General features: G+C 46.6%; 1 pseudogene; it reads left to right on the plus strand.

Moving 5' to 3' along the window:
* The first annotated feature begins 3,934 nt into the window (after positions 1–3,934).
* On the plus strand, positions 3,935–4,440 carry LOC102740224 (NHP2-like protein 1 pseudogene; annotated as a pseudogene).
* The last annotated feature ends 4,016 nt before the right edge of the window (positions 4,441–8,456 follow it).

Genomic DNA, 8,456 nt, shown 5'->3' on the forward strand with positions numbered 1-8,456 from the left:
GGGGAAGAATGAAGGGAGGGAGATCAGAGGGGGAGACGAACCATGAGAGATGATGGACTCTGAAAAACAGAGGGTTCTAGAGGGGAGGGGGTGGGAGGATGGGTTAGCCTGGTGATGGGTATTAAAGAGGGCACGTTCTGCATGGAGCACTAGGTGTTATGCACAAACAATGAATCATGGAACACTACACCAAAAACTAATGATGTAATGTATGGTGATTAACATAACAATAAAAAAGAAGATATGAAATAGGGGCGCCTGGGTGGCTCAGTCATTAAGCATCTGCTTTCAGCTCAGGTCATGATCCCAGGGTCCTGGGATCGAGCCCCACATCGGGCTCCCTGCTCTGCAGCAAGCCTGCTTCTCCCTCTCCCACTCCCCCTGCTTGTGTTCCCTCTCTCACTGTCTCTCTCTCTGTCAAATAAATAAATAAATAATCTTTTTAAAAATTTTTTAAAAAAAGATATGAAATAATTGTAGAGTGTCGCCAATTATTTAATATTGTTGTGTCATGCAGTCCTTCAATCAATGTGTACTAAAAGTGCAAGGACCAGCATGTGAGAAGTCATAAAATTTTCTTTGTCACTTATTTTGTGTCTTTATGCTCGTAAAAAAAGGTCTAAAGGACACACTCCCAGCCAACAGTGCTCACTCTGGAGAATGTACACCATCCTTGCTTATGACTTCCCTGAGAAGGTGATATTTAAGTTGAGTCTTGATGGATGAATAGGATTTTACCAGGCAGAGAAAGAGAGAAACATTTGTGGATATATATATACATTATGTGGCTGGATTAGATCTCAAAATATTAATCTAGTTCGTTCTCTGTATCTGCCCCTCCCGCCCCCCAATGCTTTCTGCCTGACTTTAGGGAGGAGAAAGGACAAAAATCTATAAAGACATGTCTGTTGGCATGATTGCCAAGTGTAAGACAAGCTTGAGAGAAGGATGGGTGAGAGGGGAGAACACGGGCAGAGGGAGGGGTGGAGAGTGGGGAGAGTGGCCCAAACATAAGAGGAAGGAGGAGTCCTCCAAATGGAGCAGAGGAGGACCTCTGTCTCAGGACCTTGGGGTAGAAGTGCTCAGAAGATGAGCTGCTCTCACATGCTGACCAGCTTCACTCATGAGCCCAGGATGTGGATGGCTTGGACTGCTTGGGATGCGATCATTGTACCCTCTAATCTGAGTGGAACTGAACAGAACCAGTAGCAAATGTCCTATTGGGTGGAGCAGCCAATTTTACACAGAAAGATAGAAAGATGGATGGACAGATGGGTGTATAGACAGTGTTTGAAAAGTACACATAGGGGCACCTGGGTGGGTGGCTCAGTTGGTTAAGTGTCCAACTCTTGATTTTGGCTCAGGTCATGATCTCAGGGTTGTGAGATGGTGCCCTGAATCAGGCTCCACGTTCAGCAGGGAGTCTGCTTAAGATTCTCTCTCTCCCTCTGCCCCTCCCCCCTCCCCATGTGCACGCTCACTCTCTCACTCTCTCAAATAAATAAATCTTGACGAGAAGAGAAAAGTACACACAAAGCTATGGGGAGTGGGATTGCGTTGGGGAGCAAGGTTCAAGGGTGGGACTTGCACTCTTTATATATTTATTAACATAAATAAAATAGACCTGTTTGCCTTGGGGCACAGTGGTGTGTATCAGTTAGCTGTTGCTACAGAAGAAACCACTCTAAAACTAAGTGACTCAGCACATTTATTTAGCTCAGGATTCTGGGGGTTGACAATTCAGGCTGAGCCCAACTAGGGGGTTGTTCTGATCTCAGCTGAGATTGGATTCTGAGGGTTAGCTGAGTGTCAGTTGGGACAACAGGAAAACTGGGCAGAACCAGGATTCGAACTCAGAGACCTCTGGCTTCAGAGTTCCCTTACTGTCACCTGCTCATCCTTCAGCAGGCAGACCCAGGCTTGTTCACATCACAGTGGCCGGGTTCCGAGAGAACAAGCAGAAGCAGGCCAGGCATCCAGGTCTAGCACCAACACACAGTTGGTTCTGCTGCATTCACAAAGCTACCCTGGATTTAAGGGCTGGACAAACAGACTCCTTATTTTGATGAGAGAGTCTCCAAAGTCACATTGCTAAGGGCTAAGGATATAAGAAGGAAGGTCATTCCTGCCATTTTTTGGAAAGAATTTAGCTCAAGATGGTAGAAACAAGGAAAACCAGCAAATCCCTGAGGACTGAGGCAAGAAACTCCTCCTCCTCACATCTGTGAAGTCCTTTTACCCCCACTTTTGCATTCACTCCTCTGATAACCCTTGTATCAGTTACCTATTACTGTATAACACACGGCTCCCAAACTTGTAGCTTTTTTTTTTTAAGATTTTATTTATTTATTTGACAGAAAGAGCGAGATCACAAGTAGGCAGAGCGGCAGGCAGAGGGAAAGGGAGAAGCAGGCTCCCCGCTGAGCAGGGAGCCCGATGTGGGGCTGGATCCCAGGACCCTGGGATCATGACCTGAACCAAAGGCAGACGCTTAACCAACTGAGCCACACAGGTGCCCCTACCAAACTTGTAGTTTAAAGCAATATACATTTATTATCTTATGGTTTCAACAGTGCGCAAGGAGTTTGGTTGGGGGGTTCTAACTCGGAGTCTCTCAGAACGCTACAGTTGAGATGTCAGCCAAAGCTCCACTCATCTGAAGGCTGGACTGGGGCCGGAGGGTCTGCTTCCACAACAGCTCCCTCACATGGCTATTAGTGGGAGACCCCAGTTGCTCACCATGTGCCTCTCCGCAGGCTGCGTGAGTGTCCCCACAACATGACAGCCAGCTTCCTAGAGAGCAAGGTGGCAGCCACAATGTCTCTTCTGACCTGGACCCAGAAGTCACGGGTCAACATGCTACAGTCTATCCACTAAAGGCAAGTCACTAACACAGCCCACGCTAAAGGGAAGGGGAACTGGGCTCCACGTTTTAAGGGGAAGAATACCAAAGGACTTGTGAGCATACATATTTTAAAGATAACAACAATCCACTCTCTGATCACCGAGTATTTTCATCTCTCCCGCATTCAAAGTGTAATCACCCCATCTTGAAATGACTGGATCTGGACCTCAGTGATGAACACTGTCCAGGATCCTTCCCCCTTTTAAATGTTGTCATTCTGGTAGAAAGATTCCTACAGTCCAGAATTTCCAAAGGAGGCACGAGAAGAAGCAAAGATTCTCCTTTCTCTGATGAACCAGTAAAGGATCATTAAGCACTCAGAAGTATAAAGCGACACACAAAATACTTAATAATTGCCAGGGATTATTTGTGAGGAACGGCAGAGAGAAAAGAGATGGGGGAAATGAACGATTTCAAGCCTGCAAAGTGGTTTTGCTCCCAGAGGACCTAAGAAAGACGCTTAAAGTTCAACTCTCTTTGAAGACAAAAAGATTTGAAAGATTCAGAAGCCAGGGACTGGAGGCAGGGGCTCCCCTCACTGGAGAAGGATGTAGGCCAATGTCATTCCCAAAGGGATCTGGGGGCGGGGGGTGAGGAGGCATACTGAATGACTCTAGCTCCCAGTCCCTGTTTGAAAAGAAACTTCTAAAAAACAAAGTGAAAGCAAATGTTTGCCAGAAATATGACAGAACAGGGATTAATATTATTATATTCAAAGATATTGTATAAATACATAAGAAGAAAAAACATTAACCCCTAGTGAAGAAGTGGGCAAAGAACAGGAAGTTCATAAACAGAAAAAAAAAAATGGTTAATAAACAGAAAAATACAAACCTTCACTAACACACGCTAAATTAACAATTAGATCATTTTTTTACCCATGAAATAAGCAGAGGTGTTTCCTCTTAAGAAATGTTGATCAGAGCATGTCATACTTGAGAGGATCTATTTTCCCTGACAGGTATACATCTGTCCAGCCTTTTTTGAAACACATAACAATAGCCATTAAAAGTTCATATCCTGGCTCTGCGGGGTGGCGGGACCGCGGAATCGCAAATATGACTGAAGCTGACGTAAATCCAAAGGCCTACCCCCTCGCAGACGCCCACCTCACCAAGAAACTACTGGACCTTGTTCCGCAGTCATGTAACTACAAGCAGCTTCGGAAAGGAGCCAATGAAGCCACCAAAACCCTCAACAGAGGCATCTCTGAGTTCATCGTGATGGCTGCAGACGCTGAGCCCCTGGAGATCATCCTGCACCTTCCACTGCTATGTGAGGATAAGAATGTGCCCTACGTGTTTGTGCGCTCCAAGCAGGCCCTCGGGCGGGCCTGCGGGGTTTCCAGGTCTGTCATCGCCTGTTCTGTCACCGTCAAAGAAGGCTCACAGCTGAAGCAGCAGATCCAGTCTATTCAGCAGTCCATTGAAAGGCTCTTAGTCTAAACCAGTGGCCTCTGCCCGCCCCCCCGAATCCTCCCCCTGGGGTTGTGTATCATATTGTCTGTGTCCTCATGCAGTTTCTCCAGCTACCTTCTCATTAGATTCTAGTACTGAAAAAAAAAAAAAAAAAGTTCATATCCTTTCGCTGAATAATTCTATCACTTAGAAATTTTTTTAAAGATTTATTTATTTATTTGAGAGACAAAGAGAGAGAGAGCTCGCTCGCAATTGGGGGAAGGGGCAGAGGGAAAGAGAGAAAGAATCTCAAGCAGACTACTTGCTGAGCAAAGAGCCTGACGCGGGGCTCGATTTCAGGACCCTGAGATCATGACCTGAGCCACAATCACGAATCAGCTGCTTAAAGGACTGAGCCACCCAGGCGCCCCTCTATCACTAGAAATTTAACCCAAGAAAATAATTAAAGATAGGAACAAAGATTCATATATAGGAATAGTCATCACAGGATTAATTATAATAGAGAAGAATTAGAAACTACCCAGACATTGAACAAGGAAATGATTAAGTACACTCATTTAATCTACATACAATGAACATATAATGGTACATTCATATAATGAAATACGAGCATTCAAGAGAAGTCATACTTCCCAAAAATATTTAACAGCATGAAGAATTGCTCACAATATAACATCAAATGAAAATATAAGACACAAAACTGAACATGCAATAATACCCATAGGTACAAATATGTAATTTTGGAATACATAATCATGGGTATAGAACAGAACATGGAAGGAGATATATCAGAATGTTAACAGTGAGAGTTTAATCAAGAAAAAAATGTTACAGCTATAAAGGGCTTTTGGATAAAATGTGGGATGCTACAGGAAAGATTAGGCTGAAATCAGATTTCCTTTTAAATTATATGATATAAGCCTTGAGTTCCATTCTGTCTGAATACAACTGCACTTAAAACACTATTCGTCATTTATTCCACACTTACAAAGCACTTTGATGTTTTAAGGTTTCAAGGATATAGAGACAACAAAGTCAGAAGCCCCAGTCTCAAAGACCTTGTTCGCGATCCAGTGGGAGTAGTGGGAGTATACACTAATAATTACAGTAGAATACAGGTGGCCCAATAAAAACCTGAGCAGGGAGTGACTAACTCCCAGCACCCAAGGAGAGCCGGGAAAGTTTCTAGGAGGGACACAGTTAGAATATTCCAATGAGTCTTGAAAGAGCTGTAGAAGTTAGCCAGGTAGACAAAGAGAAGGCAGGAAATTCCACGTAGAGGGAAGTGCATGTCTCTGGTGGGTAAAATAATGCCCCCCCAAAGATGTCCATGTCCTAATCCCTGGAACCTGTGAATAGGTTCCCTTACGTAGCATAGGGAACTTTGCAGATGTGATAAAGATTAAGGACTTCGAGCTGGAGAGAGTCGCATAGATTATCCAGGTGAGCTCAGTTGGCGTCCTTAAAATCAGGGACTCTTTCCTGAGGTCAGGGGGAGAGGCAACAACACGAGAATGGTCAGAGAGATGCACACGGCCGACCTTAAAGACAGAGAGAGGAAGCCAAGGACCATGCCAGCCTCCAGAAGCTGGCAGAGGTAAGGGAACGGATTCCTCCCCAGAGCTTCCAGAAAGGAAAGCAGAAGAGCTGACACTGTGATTTCAACTCAGTGGAACATGTTTCAGAGTTCTAACCAACAGACGGGCAACATAATAAATTTATGTTGTTTCAAGCCACCAGGTCTGTGATCGTTTGTCACAGCAGCAGTAGAAGACAAATACGCTGTGCAAAGGCGTGGAGATGCAAAGCTGCAATGCACATGGGAGGAACAGACAATGAGATCAGTGTGCACCATGTAATATTTATTGACCACCTGCCAAACATCAGTTCCTCACTTCTGCTCTGTGCGAGACCCAGCGTTCATCCTCTCGGAGCTCGCAGACCAGTAGGAGACACAGACCAGTAATTTTTAAAAAGTGACAGGGGAGCGCCTGGGTGGCTCTGTCTGTTAAGTGTCCAACTCCTGATCTCAGCTCAGGTCTTGATCTCAGGGTTGTGAGTTCAAGTCCTGCATTGGGCTCCACGCTAGGCATGGAGCACACTTTAAAGAAAAAAAAAAAAAAAGCTAACCAAAAAAAAAAAAGTGACAGAGGGTCCTGGGAGGCTCAAGGGAAGGCAAGACCAGTGTGCCTGGGAACTGGTGGTGGCTCCATCAAGAGAAGATCATTGGGTTGGATCTTTCCTGGGAGAAGGGCCTTCTAGGTTGGGGAACAGCATGAGTAAACACACTGAAGATATCTCAGTATATTTGAGGAAGGGCAAGTTGTCCAGGGTAACCAGAACTTGGACAGAGCTAAAGTGTTGGGAGCTCAGGAATGACCAGCTCATGAAGGGCCTTGAATGTTGGGTTAAAGAGTTTGAACTGTGTCCTATAGGGAACAGGATGGGACATCTAATTCTTGGCAAAGAATGAGTGTGTTTCTCTTCTGAATCCCCAACGCACTGGTATTTTCTGGAGATAAGAGGACTTCCAGGTCTGGAGAGCTGGAAGACACTCAGATGGTGCCAAGTCAGGAGGCTGGGAGGCTGGGCCACTGGCAACAGCTCAGCTCACATGTGCCGCCAGGTCTGTCTTCAGGCAGCACTCTCTTTCCATGGGACCTTCCTGAAAGGCAACGCAGAGACTGAAGCCTCCTCCTGCCCTTGCCTCCAGGCCAGCCTAGCGCCATGGGAGGAAGAAGTTTACCTCATACTTGTGCACACCTCTCCTATGGATGACACTTATCTGTGGAACGCAGAGGACCACTGGGGTCTGTGTCAGAGGTTGGTCCAATGCTCTCCAAGTTCATATCCTCTTCCTAGGCTCATAGCCCAGCTCCCTTTCCCAGCCCCTCAGCACCTACATGGGGCCAACTTATTGTCACCAATGGAATGTGAGCAGGAATGAGGTGCCCCTTCCAGGACAAGGCAATTAAGGATGAGAGTGTCCCCTCCTCTGGCTCTTCTTCTCCCCTTCTCCTCCTCGGAAGCTGTGCACGGGGCTCCAAATGGAAAGTCCCAGAACCCGAATCACCACTGGGAGGAGAACTGCCTGAGTAGGAGCATCCACAGAGCACTGTACATGAAAGAGACATTGCTTTTTGTTGTGTTAATTCCTGAGATCTGAGTTTTATAGCAATTGACACCTAGGCAAGATAATCACACCTAAGATGTCTTGTTTCTGAGCTAATGTTCTCATGGCCTCCTCCATCAACTGAGTTCCTGCTTCTTTGTGGGTGCCCTGCTCAGCTCTGCACTGGCCAGGATGTGAGACTTTTTTCCCTTCAATTTTTACACACACACACACACACACACACACAGATGTAAAATCCCACTGGCAGACACATTACTGAAGATCGACGGGGTCCCTACTGCAGCAGGACCCCACCCCAGGGAAACCCCCTGGCCCTTGTCTTCACCTACTTCCCTCGATTTTTCTGGCCCCTCTTCCTCCATCTTCCCTTCTCCTCAACCCCAACTCAGCAGGAGAATCAATGACACCCTCTCATTTCACCCGGGGCAGCTCTCCTCTCATCTGATATCTTGCACCTGCTAGTACTCAGGCTCACCTTAGATGGGACTGCTCCCTTTCCCATGGGGCACAGAGGAAAACTGGAGGCTGTCGCAGGAGCTGGCCAGGCAAGGCCCTATGCTTCTCCACTGGCTGCCCATTAGAAACCCCCCAGGGAGTTTTCAAAAGATGCAGATGTCCCCAAGGTTCTGGGTAATCGGCGTGGGCAGTGCCCATCTCATCAGAGGATTACAGTGTGCGGCCCAGCAGAACTCCCTGCAGCAACACCTCCAAATCAGGCTTTGGGGCTCGACCCTGTACTCTTGGTCCTGAGGCTGGGTGGCAAGAAGAGGAGTCAGCCCCACCTTCTGATCCCGAGCCTACCAGGGCACTTTCCCAAATAAGGAGACATCCCCTCCAGTAGAGGAACCCCCATGTCAGTTGCTAGTATTTCTCTGCTCACCTCATTATATCTGCTTCTGTGCCATTCTCCCTCTCTAGACCCTGCACTCCTCAAAGTCAGGGATGGGGTCTTAGGCTTCTGATGAAGTAGGTGCTCAGTTTGCGGAGCGATGGGGTAGAA

This window comes from Leptonychotes weddellii, chromosome 5 (assembly GCF_054177405.1).
Source record: "Leptonychotes weddellii isolate Sample4059 chromosome 5, ASM5417740v2, whole genome shotgun sequence".
In the NCBI taxonomy this organism is placed as follows: domain Eukaryota; kingdom Metazoa; phylum Chordata; class Mammalia; order Carnivora; family Phocidae; genus Leptonychotes; species Leptonychotes weddellii.